Below are 17,060 nucleotides of genomic sequence, written 5' to 3'. Positions count from 1 at the left end.
ACACAATTTTCATCAATTAATAGAAAGGAAAAAATCTGCAATTTTTTACTGTCTGAAATGAGGATATAAGATGTTACTCTTAAATATATTTATTAGACTGAACACCTGTAATCCAAGCACTTTGGGAGGCCAAGGCAGGTGAATCACAAGGTCAAGAGTTTGAGAAGAGCCTGGCCACTGTGGTGAAACCCCATCTCTACTAAAAATACAAAAATTAGCCAGGCATGGTGGCGGGTGCCTGTAGTTCCAGCTACTCAGGATGTTGAGGCAGGAGAACAGCTTACACCCAGGAGGCGGAGGCTGCAGTGGGCCAAGATCATGCCACTGCACTCCAGCCTGGGTGATAGAACGAGACTCTGTCTCAAAAATATATATATACATATATGTAGCATAGCACTGTGAATTTTATATTTTAATAGATTTAAAATAAAATATTTTGAAAAAAGGTAAACAAATTTGTCTTTTGCTTTTTGCTTTTCTTGTTGCTTGTAACTGTAAGAAAAATTATTCTGGCAAAGTATGATTTTTATAGGAAGAAGTTATAACTATGTATCTACTTACCAGTTGATGTATCTACTTTTCTTTATCACTTCAGTGATGCTTCATTGAGATTCAGGTAATAGCTGTGTTCAACTAATGTTTCATTTGTCCCTAGGTTCAGATGAGTAGGTTTTTCACAAAATGACTCCAGAAAACATCCATTAATTACTTAAAAACGGCACCTAGATAAAATTTAAAAATATTTTGAATAGAGAGATAATGACAAGCAGAAATTTAGATAACACTATAAAATACAGTTATTAAGAATTCATATTTTTACCTGTGTATTTATCTCCATGTCTACTAATCCATGTGTCACTTAAAAGTCCTCACTGAATTCAAGACAGTTTATACCTTAAATGCATGCATTTATTAGAACCCTGTAACAAACCTGAGATGGGCATGATTGCTTAGACACTCTTCAAATGATTTTCACGTCATCATTTTAGCCTTAAGTGACATAGCTCAGTCAATCTGAAAACCGACTGCCAGATTGTTAATGACTAACAAATATGCAACATCAAATATGCAACATCATCCAGCCCTCATTAGACAAAGGGAATAGGCAAGAGAAAACTGGAGTGACAGCATTCTACAATCTCTCAAGTGAGGATATAAGTTCATTGTGAGTCATGGTGGACAGATGACACAAGCATAAATACACAGATTTTGAGTGGCTTAGCTCAAAGACAAGGCAGATTTCTTCAGTGGTTAGTCCTACTTTGTACATCCACCTTTGAGGCATCTTGGATGCAGAGGTAAGAAATGCATGTAGAGATGAAGGGCACGGGTGGGTTCCCTATCATGAGGACCTTCAAGGGGGCCACCTCTAATCTTGAAGAACACTAATGTGGTTGTAACAACATCTGCAACCTCATTTCTGCTCACACGAGGGTCGCAATTCTCAGAGAATCAAAATATCTTTCACAAGAATATAAGCTTGATATTATAGCTGTCTTATTCATTGCTATGTCTCCTGTTCTAGGTACAATTTTCACTACATAGAAGGTATTTATTAAATATTAATTGAATGAACCAAGATTTGGGAGAAATATATAGAAATGGCCCACACCCCTGTCACCTTGGAAAGACAGATTTTTTTTCCATGTTGATCTTCCAGGACTAAATGATGCCCCCCCAAAACACTGATTCTTCTGTGTAAGGTAAGTCCAAAAAGACTGCCATCTCAGACCCACTGAGTGCTCCAGATTAATTTAGCAATCTTAGTAGGCTGACCAGTATGAGTGTACTGATTTATTAAAAACTGGCCACATGAAGACGTACACAGACAAGCTTCAACAAGATGATTAGATAAGTCATCCAAAGCTATCTTCAGACACCCTGAACAAAGCAGACAATCATAACTCAGAAGATTCTGACTGTTTTAAATTACTTTGAGATTTCAGAAAAAAATAAAAGAAGGAAAAAAAGACCTGTCAAACTGACTAGTTCATAAACTCCAACCAAATAGTATACAGTGGCTAGTCCATACATGCTGCCCAGTTAGACATTTAGATATTACAGATATTACCTCCCATGCTCTTACTGGCTACAGCTGACCAGTTCCAACACATACATATTGATTTTCCATTGCTTTCTAACAACAACCACAACAATTCAGTGGCATACAATAAAACTGTTTATTATTCAGGCATCTGGGATGGTTGTTGAGGGAGCCTACTGAATTTGGCTTTGGGTAGGATGGCTGTTGATCCATTAAAACTAGCCGTGGCTAGGACAACCTAGACAGCTCACCTTTATTCTAGCTGCCTCTTAACCTTCAGCAGACTAGCCTGAACAGGGTCGCACAGCAATAGCAAAGGCACAACATTTAGGAAAGACCAATAGTGCAAGAGCTTCTGTTTTCTTTTTTCTTTTTCAAATTTTGGGTTATGTTATATTTACTAAAATCTCATGAACAAAGCAGGTCATAAGACGAGGCCCGAACTCAGAGTAGCAGGGTGGAATTGGTACGACCATTTCAATTTATCACACACACAAAAAGAATGTGAGTATTGGACACCTTGGCTCTTATAGACAAATTGAAAAATTCCCCATCATAAAAAATTTCCATGCTCAGAGTCACTCATGTGGGAGGGCACTTTGACTGAGATCATTAAGAGCCAGTAGGGAGTGACTCAGTGTATTTTTCTACATTTTACTATATATGATTTCATACTTTCTCTAGGTGGTAAATATCCAAACATACAGCGACTATGTACCAACCATGTCCATTAATTTTTAAAAATTTGTAATTTTTGTGGGTACATAGTAGGTATATATATTTATGTGGTACATGAGATGTTTTGATACCGGTGCGCAATGAGTGATAATCACATCAAGTAAAATGGGGTATCCATTCCTTCAAGCATTTATCCTTTGTGTTACAAACAATCAAATTATATACTCTTTTAGATATTTAAAATGTACAATTAAATTATTAACTATAGACCCTGTTTTGCTATCAAATATTAGGTCTTTTTTATTCTTTATAATTTTTTTTAACTCATAACTGTCCCAGCCTCCTGCACCTTCCATCTCACTACCCTTCTCAGCCTCTGGTAACTATCCTTCTACTCTCTAGCTTCCTGAGTTCATTTGTTTCAATTTTCAGATGCCACAAATAAGTGAGAACATGAGATGTTTGTCTTTCTGTGCCTGGCTTATTACCCTTAGCATAATGACCTCTAGTTTCATCTGCTTTGCTACAACTAACACAATATCATTCTTTTTTACGGCTGAACAGTACGCCATTGTATATAAGTACCACATTTTCTTTATCCATTCATCTGTTGATGGACATTTAGCTTGCTTCCAATTTTGGCTATTGTAAACAGTGCTGCAGCATGGGAGAGCAGATAGCTCCGTTACGAATTTCCTTTCCTTATGGTGTATACCCAGCAGGGGGATTGCTGGATCATATGATAGTTCAATTTTTAATTTTTTGAGAAACCTCCAATCTGTTCTCCATAGTGGTTGTACTAATTTACATTCCCACCAACAGTGTACAAGGGTTTCCTTTTCTCCATATCCTTGTCAGCATTTATTATTGCCTGTCTTTTGGATAGAAGCCATTTTAACTGGGGTGAGATGATATCTCATTGTAGTTTTAATGTGCATTTTTCTGATGACCGATGATGTTGAGCACATTTTCATGTGCCTGTTCACCATTCGTATGTCTTCTTTTTAGAAATGTTTATTCAAATCTTTTGATCATTTTTAAATTGGATTATTAGATTTTTTCCTGTGAAGTTGTTTGAGCTCCCTATATATTCTGGTTATTAATCCTTTGCTAGGTGAGTAGTTTGCAAATATTTTCTCCAGTTCTGTAGGTTGTGTCTTCATTTTGTTCATTGTTTCCTTTGCTGTGTAGACGCTTTTAAATTTGACGCGATCCCATTTACCAATTTTTTTTTCGCTTTTGTTGCATGTCCTAGTGAGGTATTACTCAAAATTTTTTTCCGAGACCAATGTCCTGGAGAGTTTCCCCAATGTTGTCTTGTAATAGTTTCATAGTTTGAGGTCTTAGATTTAAGTCTTTAATCCATTTGACTTGATTTTTGTATATGGTGGAGATAGGGGTCTAGTTTCATTAGTCTGCATATGGATGTCCGGGTTTTCCAGCACCATTTATTGATGAGACTGTCTTTTCCTGAATATATGTTCTTGGCACTTTTGTTGAAAATGAGCGGTGGGTGTATGAATTTGTTTCTGGGTTCTCTATTCTTTTCCATTGGTCTATGTGTCAGTTTTAGGGCCAGTACTTTGCTATTTTGGTTACTTTAGCTCTGTAGTATAATTTAAAGTCAGGTAATGTGATTACTTCAGTTTTGTTATTTTCCTAGGATAGTTTTGGCTATTCTCAGACTTTTGTTTTTCCACATATGTTTTAGGATTGTTTTTCTTTTCTATTTCTGTGAACAATGTCATTGGTATTTTGATACGGATTGCATTGAATTTGTAAATTGCTTTGGGTAGTATGAACATTTTAACTATATTGACTCTTCCAATATGTAAAGATTGAATATGTTTTCATTTTTTGGTGACCTATGCAATTTCTTTCATCAGGACTTTATAGTTTTCATTTTAGAGATCTTTCACTTCTTTGGTTACATTAATTCCAATGCTTTTAATTTTATGTGTGACTATCGTAAACGAGATTATTTTTTAATCAATTTTTTCAGATTGTTCACTGTTGACATACAGTAATGCCACTGATTTTTGTATATCAATTGTGTATTCTGCGACTTTACTCAATTTGGTTATAAGTTCAATAGTTTTTTGTTGAGTTTTTAGGTTTCTCCAAATATAATATCATATCATCTGAAAACAAGGCTAATTTGATTTCTTTCTTTACTATTTGGATGCCCATTATTTCTTTCTCATGTCTAGTTGCTCTAGGTAGGATTTCCAGAGCTATGTTGAATAATAGTGGCGTAAGTGGGCATACTTGTCGTGTTCCACATCTTAGAGGAAAGGTTTTCAGTTTTTTTCATTCTGTATGATGCTAGCTGTGGGTCTGTCATATTTGGCTTTTATTGTATTGAGGAATATTTTTTCTAAATCCAGTTTTTTTTAGTTTTTTTAATTATGAAGGAATGTTGAATTTTATCAAATGCTTTTTCAGCATCCATTGAAATAATCACATGGTTTTTATCCTTTATTCTGTTGACATGATGTATCACATTGATTTGCAAATGTTAAACCACCTCACATCCTTGGGATAAAGTGATTCCACTTGGTCATGATGAAAAATTTTTCTAGTGTATTGTTGAATTTAGTTTGCTAGTATTTTGTTTTGGATTTTTGCATCAATAGTAATAAGATATATTGGCTTGTAGTTTTCTTTGATTTCCTTTTTTTGATGTGTCTTTGTCTGGTTTTGGTATCATGGTAATACTGACATTGTATAATGAATTTGGATGTATTCTTTTCTCCTCTATTTTTTAGAATAGTTTGAATAGAATTGATATTAGCTCTTCTTTAAATGATTGTTAGAATTCAGCAATAAAGCCCTCAGGCCTCAGGTTTTTATTTATTTGGACACTTTTTAATGCTGTTTTGATCTTGGTCCTTGTTTTGGTCTGTTTAGGTTTTGGATTTCTTTGTGGTTCAATATTGGTAGGTTGGATATGTCTACAAATTTGTCCATTACTTCTGGATTTTCCAATTTATTGGCATATAGTTGCTTATAGTAGCCACAAATGATCTTTTGAATTTCTGTGGTATCAGTTTTTAATGTCTCCTTTTTCATCTCTTATTTTATTTATTTGTGTCTTCTCTCTTTTTTTTAATCTAGCTAAAGACTTGTCAATTTTATTTTTCTTTTAAAAAACAACTTTTTAATTGAAGTTTTGTATTTTTTTCTTATCAATTTCATTTATTTCAGCTCTGATCTTTATTACTTATTTTCTTCTACTAATTTTGGGTATGGCTTGTTCTTACTTTTTCCATTTCTTTAAAATACATCCTTAGGTTATTTATCTGAAGTTTTTCTTATTTTTTGATGTTGGCATTAGCTACAAACTTCCTTCTTAGTACTACTTTTTCTGTATCCCATTAGTGTTGGTATGTTGTGTTTCTATGGTCATTTATTTCAAGAAATTTTTCAACTTCCTTTTTAATTTGTTCATTGACCCACTGTCCATTCAGGATCATAGTGTTTAATTTCCATGTAGTTATATATTTTCCAATGTTTATCATTTTATTAATTTTTAGTTTCATTCCATTATAGTCAGAGAAGTTGTATTATATTATTTCTTTTTTTAATGTTTTAAGGCCTGTTTGTGACCTAAAATATGGTCTATCCTTAAAAATGATGCAAGTGCTGAGGAAAATAATGTGTATTCTGAAGCCATTGGATGAAATGTTCTGTAAATATATGTTAGATTCACTTGTTCTATAGTGCAAATTAAGTGTGATGTTTCTTTATTGATTTTCTTTCTGGATGGTCTGTCCGATGCTGAAAGTGGGGTATTAAATTCTCCAGCTATTATTGTATTGGGGCTTATATCTCTCTTCTAGCTTTAAAAATACTGACTTTATATATCTGGGTGATCCAGAATAGAGTGAATACATACTTAAAATTGTTATATTCTCTTGCTGAACTGGTACCTTCACCATTATATACTGACCTTCTTTATCTTTTCTTATAGTCTTTGTCTTGAAATCTATTTTGTTTGATATAACTATAGCCACTTCTGCTCTATTTTGGTTTCCATTGGGATGGCATGTCTTTTTTTTTTTTATCCTTTTATTTACAGTCTATGTGTCTTTATAGGTGAGGTATGTTACTTGTAGGCAACAGATCAATGGGTCTTGTTTTTTCATCCATTCAGCCATACTACTGGAGAATTTGGAATGTAAATAATAACATTTACATTCAATGTTATTATTGATAAGTAAAGACTTACTCCTGCCATTTTAACAATATGTTTTCTGGCTGTTTTGTGGTCTTCTCTTCCTTCCTTTTCTTTTTGTCTTCCTTTTTATAAAGGTGATTTTGTCTGGTGATATGACTAGTTTACTGCTTTTTATTTTTTGTGTTTCTGTTATGTGTTTTTGGATTGAGTTTACCATAAGGGTGGCAAATACTATCTTATAACCCGTTATTTTAATTTGACAACAACTTTATACTATTTCCATAAACAATCAAGTAAAAAAATGAATAAAGACTCTCTGCCTTGATTTTGTCCCCCTACTTTTTAAATTTTGTTGTTTCTCTTTATGTCTTATTGTACTGTTTATGCATTAAACAGCTGTTGTAGTTATTATTTTTGGTTGGTTCATCATTTAGACTTTCTACTTAAGAAAAGAGTAGATTATACACCACAATTACAGTGTTATAATATTCTGTGTTTTTCTGTGTACTTACTAATACCAGTGAGTTTCATACTTTCAGATTATTTCTTCTTGCTCATTAATGTCCTTTTCTTTCTGATTGAAGAACTCTCTTTAGCATTTCTTCTAGGACATTTCTGGTGTTGATGAAATCGCTCGGGTTATTATCTGGAAAAGTCTTTATTTCTCCTTCATGTTTTAAAGATATGTTCACTGGATATACTATTCTAGAGTAAAAGTTTTTCCTTCAGAGCATTAAATATGTTATGACACTCTATTCTAACCTATAGGATTTCACTGAAAAGTCTGTGACCACACATATTGGAGCTCCATTACATTTTATTTGTTTCTTTTCTCTTACTACTTTTAGAATTCTTTCTTTATCCTTAACCTTTGGGAGATTGATTATTAAATGCCTGAGGAAGTATTATTTGGATTAAACCTGCTTGCTGTTATAACATTCTTGTATTTGGATATTGATATCTTTCTCTAGGTTTAGAAAGTTCTAGTTATTATCCCTTCAAGAGAACTTTCTACCCTTATCTATTTTTCTGCAACTTCTTTAAGGCCAATAACTATTAGATCTGCCCTTTTGAGGTTATCTTTTTAGATCCTGTAGATGTGCTTCATTGCTTTTTATTCTTTTGTGTCTTCTGTTTTTTTTTTTCAAACAGCCTGTCTTCAAGCTCACTAATTCTTTCTTCTGCTTCATCAATTTTGCTATTAAAAGACTTTGACACATTCTTAAGTAGGCCAATTGCAGTTTTCAGCTCTAGAATTTCTGCTTGATTCTTTTACTTATTGCAATCTTTCTGGTAAATTTAACTTTTAGAATTCTCAATTTCTTCTCTGTGTTATTTTGAATTTTTTTGAGTTTCCTAAGCACAGCTATTTTGAATTCTTTGTTTGAAAATGCCACATATCTCTGTTCCTCCAGTATTGATTCCTGATGCTTATTTACTTCATTAGGTGAGTTAATGTTTTCCTGGATAGACTTGATACTTGATATTTATTTGTGTCTAGGCTTTGAAAAGTTAGGTGTTTATTGTAGTCTTCTTAGTCTGGGCTTGTTTTTACCTGTTTTGCATGAAAGGCTATTTAGATATTTGAAATGACTTGGGTGTAGTGATCTCAGCTTTATCTACTTCAGGGGTACCCCAAGCCCAGCAACGTTGTGGTTTTTGAAGACTTGTAAAGGTAACTTCTTGTTGGTCTTGTACAAGCCTGGAAGAATTATCTAGCCTGCTGTAACCACTTCCTGGCTACTGCCTACATTTGCTGAAGTCCCTGAGTCTCCACAGTCAGCAGATGGAAAGGCTAGCCAGGACTGTGTTCTTCTTTTGAGAGTGGTGAGTTCCCCAGGCATTGGTTGGGTCCAGAGGTCCTGTTTGGGATTCATGGACTAGAGTAAAAAATGTTAGAACCCCATATTCTACCTGATGTAGTCCTTCGCACTTTTCCTTCCACTTTCTAAAGTCAAACAAGCCTCCCTCCATGGCCACAGACACCATGGTCCCACAAGGAGTATTGTCAGACTACCACTGATGTTCCTTTAAGGCCTAAGATCTATTTAGTCAGCTTGTGATGAATGCTACCTGGCCTGAGACTCACTCTTCAGGGCAGTGAGCTAAAGCCTTGCCCAGGGCAGGTCCAGAAATGCCATTCAAGAGCCAAGTCCTGGAATCAGGGACCCTAAGAACTTGCTTGATGCTCTGCTTTCTCTGCCTTCCTGTGGCTGAGCTGGTACCTAAGGTGTGAAATCAATTCCTCTTTACTTTTTCTTCCACTTTTCTCAAGTAGAAGAAGTCCTGCCCCATATCCACCACAGCTCTAATGGTCTGCATCTCATTTGAAGCCAGGAAGTTTCAGAGGCTCACCCAAAGCCTTCAACATAGTAACTTGGTTTTACTGCTGGTTATTTAAGGCCAAGGGGCTCTTTAGTTAGCAGGTTATGAATGCTTCCAGGACTGGGTTCTTCTTTTCCCTTCTGAGCCAGTGTACTTCTAGGAATGCCATTCTAGAGCTAGTGCCTGGAAAGGGGGCCCCACGACTCTGACTGGTGCCCTATCCTGCTGTTGCTGGGCTGGTATCCAAGATGCAAGACAAAGTCTTCCCTACTCTTGCCACTCCCCCATTCTTCCTTCTTATCTCTTCAAACCTAGAGAAGAGTTCTCTTTTGGAACCATGAGCTGTGGATCCTGGGTTTAGGAGATGAGTGCTGCCAGCATTCACTTGGCTACTGTGGCTGGTGTCTCAATAGGTCACGTGCCCCACCATGCCACTGTCTCAGGTCCAGTTAAGCACTAGGCCTTACCTAAGATTTGCCTTCCTTGTGTCCTAGATATTCTTTCAAATTTGTTTAGGGCTCCATAGCACTTTTGTCCACAGTGGTGAGGCTTGCAGGAGTTCAGACTACTGGGATCAGTGATTCCCCTCTGGGTAGGCCTTGTTATATGTTCCCCATGGGTGGGCATCAGTTGAGTTTGGTCTGGTTTTGTTTTCTGTTATAATAAGGCAGCACTGAATTCACTACCTCAAAATTGCTGCTCTCACCCTGTCATCAGCACACAGAAAATCTATCCACAGCATGCCACCACTGCTGCCAGGGGATAGGGTAGTGATGGTGTCAGTGTTTCAAGACTCTTTATCTCTTCAGTGCCTCAGATATGAAGTTAAAACCAGGTACTATGAGTGTTCACCTGACTTTTGGTTCATATAAAGGTGCTTTGATTTTGTAGATAGTTGCTAATTGATGTCCTTGCAGGAGGGATGATCAGTGGAGGCTTCTATTCCACCGTCTTGCTCTGTGTCTCCTACCACATCTGTTTATTTTTATACGTTAATAACCAATTTATATATAGTAATGTATTCCTCATATTTTTAGGCACATATTTATTTAATTATTCTTAAAATTTTAAAAGTATATTATTTATTTATTTTTTTGAGATGGAGTTTTACTCTTGTCGCCCAGGCAGGAGTACAATGTGCAATGGCACAATCTCACCTCACTGCAACCTCCACCTCCCGGATTCAAGTGATTCTCCTGCTCAGCCTCCTGAGTAGCTGGAATTACAGGCATGCACCATCACAACCGGCTAATTTTGTATTTTTAGTAGAGACAGGGTTTCTCCATGTTGGTCAGGTTGGTCTCGAACTCCCGAACTAAGGTGATTCTCCCGCCTTGGCCTCCCAAAGTGCTGGGATTACAGGCATGAGCCACCATGGCTGACCTGTTATGTTAAATATTGTTACATGTGTCTAGTCCTTAAGAGCCATACAAGGTTCACAGAATAATTTATGTTTTCAAGCCTGCCAGAGGAAATAATTTATAACAGAATTGGCTTAGAGTGTTCAAGTTTTGCATTTAGTCACAGTCAGTCATATGTGTCTCTATCATGACCTCCTAATGTGAATTTTCACTGTTTTCAATGAAGTGAATCAATAAGCTCATTAATAATCTATATCTGTTAAATATTAAGATATGCTTGGTCAGAGAAGAGCACTTTAGGCCAAGTAAAGTTAATTTGTTTAACTGTAATAACAAATTGAATTATGAGCTCACTATTCATGTTATTCTAGAAATGAATGAGAGTCATTATTATGAATTAACTTCTTAATAAGGATAATTGACATTTAAAGGGAAACAGGAAGCATTGTAATCATGGTATGTCATTAGAAAGCCCCTCTACAGATGGCGCAATGAGCTGTTTTCACATCTACTCTCTGCCAACCTGTTTTTTTTTTTTTTTTTTTTTTGTATTAAGTTTAGGCAGCATGGACTAAGTCAATACAAATATCACTCTACCTCAAAGCCAACTTTTATAGTTAAGCCAATTTTTCCCTCCAATTCACTGTTTGCATAAACTGCATCAGGAGCTGAATAATCAGTTATTTATTATTTATTTACTGTATTTATTTTCTTGAAAAAGTTTGTACATGATACGAAAAGCACTACTTTTTTGTTGTATTATTCACTCACTTCTCACAAAAATTTGAATCACTAAAATTGAGAGGACATTACGCCACCACCATTGGCTTCATATGGCTTAGAATGAACAGTGCTTTATGTTAACAGAAAAATAATGGCACTAAGAATTGCAGTGAATTATTACTTTTGCTATCCTGATATACCCTAAAAAGATTGCAAAATCAAGGTGTGTTTCTAGAAACATAATGAACTTAGTAGTGGTTATAATAACAATAATAATAAATTGAAGAAATTGCAAAGTCAGAGTAGGAGGTCATAACGATAGCTTCTAGACAAGTTAGGCCCAATAATAGGAGATTACAAATGTAATGATCTTATTTTAATTTACATTCGTATTTTTGTAAAATTAATCTTAGTAGCCAAAAAGCATAATATTTAGTAATATAATTATTTCAAGTAATTTTAAATCACTGAAAAAATAAAAGCTCACTGTGGATAAATGAAGTTTGCAAATCAGTGTTCAACTTAAGTGACATAATACATTTGACAATGTATCCATTATGTTTAATAAGTTAAAACAAGTAAAATTTGATAAACTGAATGGATGCTTATATGACATTATAAATGTAAATACATAATCTTCTCTGTCCAAATAACATTTAAACACACAAAAAAAGCTAGTGCAAACTGCTATGGCAATGAGATAAGGAAGGTATTATTCAAAGTTTTTATTTGAATTAGAACTTAAAATTTAAACAAAGTTTAAATATCAAAAATATATATGGATAGAAGTATTTCAGGTTTTAGAAAAATTATAAAGACTCAACACTGTAAAAAATCATGACAAATATAGGAAATAGCCAGTAACTTGGTATGGATTGGACACAACAACTATATTTAGAAAAAAAGAAAAATTCTAGATGTAATTCTAGATATTAATCTTGGAAGCCCCAAGATTAATAATAAATTTTAGAATAAAAAACAGCAAAAGACAAAGAAGTTGGCTGAGCTAATAAAATGACATTATCTACTTTTAAACAAATTATCTCCACCAAAGAACACACTATTTGTGAATTAATATCAAAAGTGTAAAATGTAAGAATTCTACAGTTTAATGCATCTAAGCAAAAGACACCCCTTGCTCCTGATCCTATGTGTTCAGTATTGTCATGGAATACTAAGTCTGAATACAAAAAATGTTCTGTGCAATGAAACAGTAGAGAATGGCACAACATTTATGTAAGAATAAAATAATTAGCTCTGTCCACTTTCATGCAAATAAAATGTGTATATATAATGTCAGCCTGGCTTTTAAAAGCTTGGTAAATGATGGATAACTGCATTGACTCTTCTGTGAGATGAAAAAATCCAAATAGTATAAAGAAAGTTTTTATACACTTCTAAAATAGGCTGTTTTTATATATAATATATAATATTTTATATATTATATATTATATTTTTATATAATATATTATATATTATATTTTTATATAATATATTATATATTATATTTTTATATAATATATTATATATTATATTTTTATATAATATATTATATATTATATTTTTATATAATATATTATATATTATATTTTTATATAATATATTATATATTATATTTTTATATAATATATTATATATTATATTTTTATATAATATATTATATATTATATTTTTATATAATATATTATATATTATATTTTTATATAATATATTATTTATATTTTATATATAATATATAATATATTATATTTTATATATTATATATTATATATTATATTTTATATATAATATGTATAATATTATATATATTATATTTTATATATAATATGTATAATATTATAAATATGTTATATTTAAATTAAATTAAATATATGTTATATCATATATTATATCATATATTATAATATATCATATTATATTTTATATATTTTATATATTATATATAATATATCATATATTATATCATATATTATAATATATCATATAATATATCATATATTATATATTATATATTATATATCATATATTATATATTATATTTTATATACAATATGTATAATATTGTATATATTATATGTAATATTTTATACATTATATATAATATTTTATACATCTACATATACATACACACACACACACACACACACACACTAAATTTAGCTGGGCCTTGTGTTTCGTGCCTATTGTCCCAGGTACTCAGCAGGACCTTTAGAGCACAGGAGGTTGAGGTTGCAGTGAGCAAAAATCGTGCCACTGCTTTTCAGCCTGGGCAACAGAGCAAGACCCTGTCTCAAATATACATGTAGCAGCTTAATTTGTATTAGACTGGTGGGAGCACATAGCCCTACTCTCTTTGACTATGTCTTCAAGTTCAATGACAAAGACTAGTTATTGGAAGCGACTCTTTCTCACAGTCTGAGTTCTTAGATTGTAAACCATGGAATTTCAAATGCTGGCTCCATAATTAATCGTTATTTGTCCTTGGGCAATATTATTAAATTTGAAGTCTGTTTACTCTGATGTTATATATAACGTCTAGTAAATCCTCATAATGAAGTTACTTCTAATCATTTTTATATTGATGTATTTGATAGATTATTATACCTAAAAGGTCAAGGATAAATACTTGTTTTAATTCTCTGATATATCTTGATCATCCAAACTATTGCTTTGCACAGAGTAGGCCTTCAATATATATTAATATCTTTGATAAATAAATACATATTGGGGGAATATTTTAAGATTTGGTACAATTTGCTGACCTGCAGAAAGATATTGATTCACTGTGAAGGCTAGATCTGATGTGGTTATACTGAGTTATAGGGCAAAGGAGCTGCAATCTAGAGTAGCATTGATGAAGAGAATTTAGTGGGTTTTCATGATAAAAAAGGAGACAGATTTTTGAGGTAACAAAATAATAGAATCAATATAAAATGACAAAAATAGGACATGAGAAGCTTAGGGGTCTAGAAAATACCTGCTTCTCATTCATTACATTCTGACCTTACTCTCCATGCCCCATCCCCCACACACATGCAAAAGAAATCTGTGGGTTAAGGTATGGGTCACATATTATTGGTAATGTAGTCAATACTGATGTTGTTCACTGGAAAAGAAGGAACTTCAAGGGAGAATGAATAAATTCACTTTAAGCGGGAGAAGTCTGCAATACTCTTAGGGCATGTATCTATCTATCTATCATCTACTTATCAATCATATACATATATATGGAATTCAAAAGAAGATAGGAACTGAGTAAAGAATCAGATGATACAAATATTATATTACAAATTATTATCATTATGATCAGGGATTGCCAAGGTTTTTCTGTAAACAACCAGATAATCAATATTTAGACTATATAGGCTATTTGATATCTGCTACAACTACTCATCTTTGCCACTGTGGTGCAAAAGTAGCTACAGGCAAGGCATAAGAATGAAGAGTGGCCATGTTCCAACAAAACCTTATTTATAAAACAGCTGCTAGGCTGGATTTGGCCCATGGGCAAAGTTGCCAGATTTAGCAAATAAAAATACAGGACAGTCAATCGTATTTGCATGTCATAAAAATATTTTTAAAGTGTAAGTATGTCTCAGATATTGTATGGAACACATTTATACTAAGAAAAAGGTGTTGTTTATTTGAAATTCAAATTTTGCTGGGCCTCCTGTATTTTATCAAGCAACCCCACCCAGGAGCCATAGTTTTCCAATTCCTGATTTAGAAATTTGAAATCAGAAAAAATAACAAGACTTAACCATGGCAAAATTGTATAGTAAAAGTAGGAATAATCAAATGTGAATCTGTGAATATATATTTTAGCCATTACTTATTTATTTATTCATGTGTTTGTTTGTTTAATCAAGACAAGGTCTCACTTGGTCACCCAGTACTAGCATGGCCCACTGTAACCTTGAACTCTTGGGCTCAAGTGATCCTCCAGCCTCAACTTCCTGAGTAGCTAGGACAACAGGTGGACATAACCACACCTGGCTAATTAAGAAACTCAAACTATTAGTGTCCACTCAAAAAGTGGGCTAAGGACATGAATAGACAATTCTCAAAAGAAGATGTACATTGCCAACAAACATATGAAAAAAAATGCTCAACATCACTAATGATCAGGGAAATGCAAATCAAAACCATAATGTGATATCACCTTACTCCTGCAAGAATGGCCATGATCAAAAAATCAAAAAATGATTTATGTTGGTGTAGATGCAGTAAACAAGGAACATTGCTACACTGCTGGTGGGAATGTAAACTGGTAAAACCACTGTGGAAATCAGTGTGGTGATTCCTTAAAGAACTAAAAGTAGAACTACCATTTGATCCAGGTATCCCACTACTGGGTATCTAGCCAGAGGAAAATAAGTAGTTATACAAAAAAGATACCTGCACATGCATGTTTGTAGCAACACAGTTCACAATTGCAAAAATGTGGAACCAACCTAAATGCCCGTCAATCAACTAGTGGATAAGGAAACTGTGATATATATGTATGATATATATGTATCATATATATGTTATATCATATGTATCATCACATATATGATATATAATATATATCATATATCATCATACATAAGATATATATATTATGTATATCATATATATGATGGAATACTACTCAGCCACAAAAAGGAATGAATTAATGGCATTCAGAATGACCTGGGTGAGACTGGAGATGATTATTCTAAGTGAAGTAAATCAGGAATAAAAAACCAAACATTGTATGTTCTCACTCATAAGTGGGAGCTAAGCTATGAGGAGGCAAAGGCATAAGTATGACATAATGGACTTTGGGGACTCGGGAAAAGAATGAGAATGGGGTGAGGAATAAAAGACTACAAATTGGGTGCAGTGTATACTTCTGGGGTGATGGGTGCACCAAAATCTCAGAAATCAACACTAAAGAACTTATTCATGTAACCAAACACCACCTGTTCCCTAATAACCTATGAAAATTAAAAAAGTTTTAATCTTTAAAAAATAAAAAAAGAAAGAACCATCCGAAACCTAATAATTAGAATTGGCAAAAATAAATTAGCTTACTGTAAATAAGTTAGTAAGAATTGGTTCAGTAAATTTCAAGCTACTTATTAGAGATTGTGTATTTTGAAATTAGAAACCGTATAATTTTGAATATCAAGTTACAGAGGATGAGAGGATTATTAAAAAAGTAGATTATTAAAAAGTAATCTGAGAATATGAAGAATAATCTCAAATTTATCAATAATTTGATATATCACTTGAAAGTGAATCATTTAAATTAAAATAAATAAATAAGATTATAAATAAACAAACAGTAGCATTATTACTTCACTTAAACAGTACTTCTTATTGTGTAAATATTGACTCCATTGTGGAGGTTCAGTTGAGAATTGTTTCTAACTATTTTCTAAAGACTTTGTGTACAATTTACTTAATTATATCCTTGAATGTCTGATCCAATTCACCAATTGAACTCTTTAGTACTGGAATTTCTTTCCTTTACTGTTACTATTATTTTTTTGAGACAGGGTCTTGCTTTGTTGCACAGGTTGGAGTAAATGTGCAATCTTAACTCACCGCAGCCTTCACTTGCCCAGTTACATTGATCCTCCACCTCAGTCTTATGAATTCCTGGGACTACAAGCATATGCCACCAGACCTGGCTAATTTGTATGTGCTTTCTGTTGTTGTTGTTGTTTTCTCCTAGAGAAAAGTTCTCACTAAATTGCCCAGGCTTGTCTGGAACTCCTGG

At 33.3% G+C, this 17,060-nt stretch overlaps 1 long non-coding RNA gene across 1 annotated transcript in view; it reads right to left on the bottom strand.

Annotated features, from left to right (window-relative positions):
- Window positions 1-571: 571 nt before the first annotated feature.
- The window catches only part of LOC129059352 (uncharacterized), a 221,931-nt gene continuing 205,442 nt past the window's right edge, over window positions 572-17,060 (bottom strand). Inside the window, exon 4 of the long non-coding RNA XR_008525171.1 lies at window positions 572-722. This is a non-coding gene — a long non-coding RNA (uncharacterized LOC129059352). The remainder of the gene's footprint in view (window positions 723-17,060) is intronic.

The sequence above is a fragment of the Pongo abelii genome, chromosome 4 (genome assembly GCF_028885655.2).
Source record: "Pongo abelii isolate AG06213 chromosome 4, NHGRI_mPonAbe1-v2.0_pri, whole genome shotgun sequence".
Taxonomy (NCBI): Eukaryota; Metazoa; Chordata; class Mammalia; order Primates; family Hominidae; genus Pongo; species Pongo abelii.
This window is presented reverse-complemented; position numbering and strand designations above follow the sequence as displayed.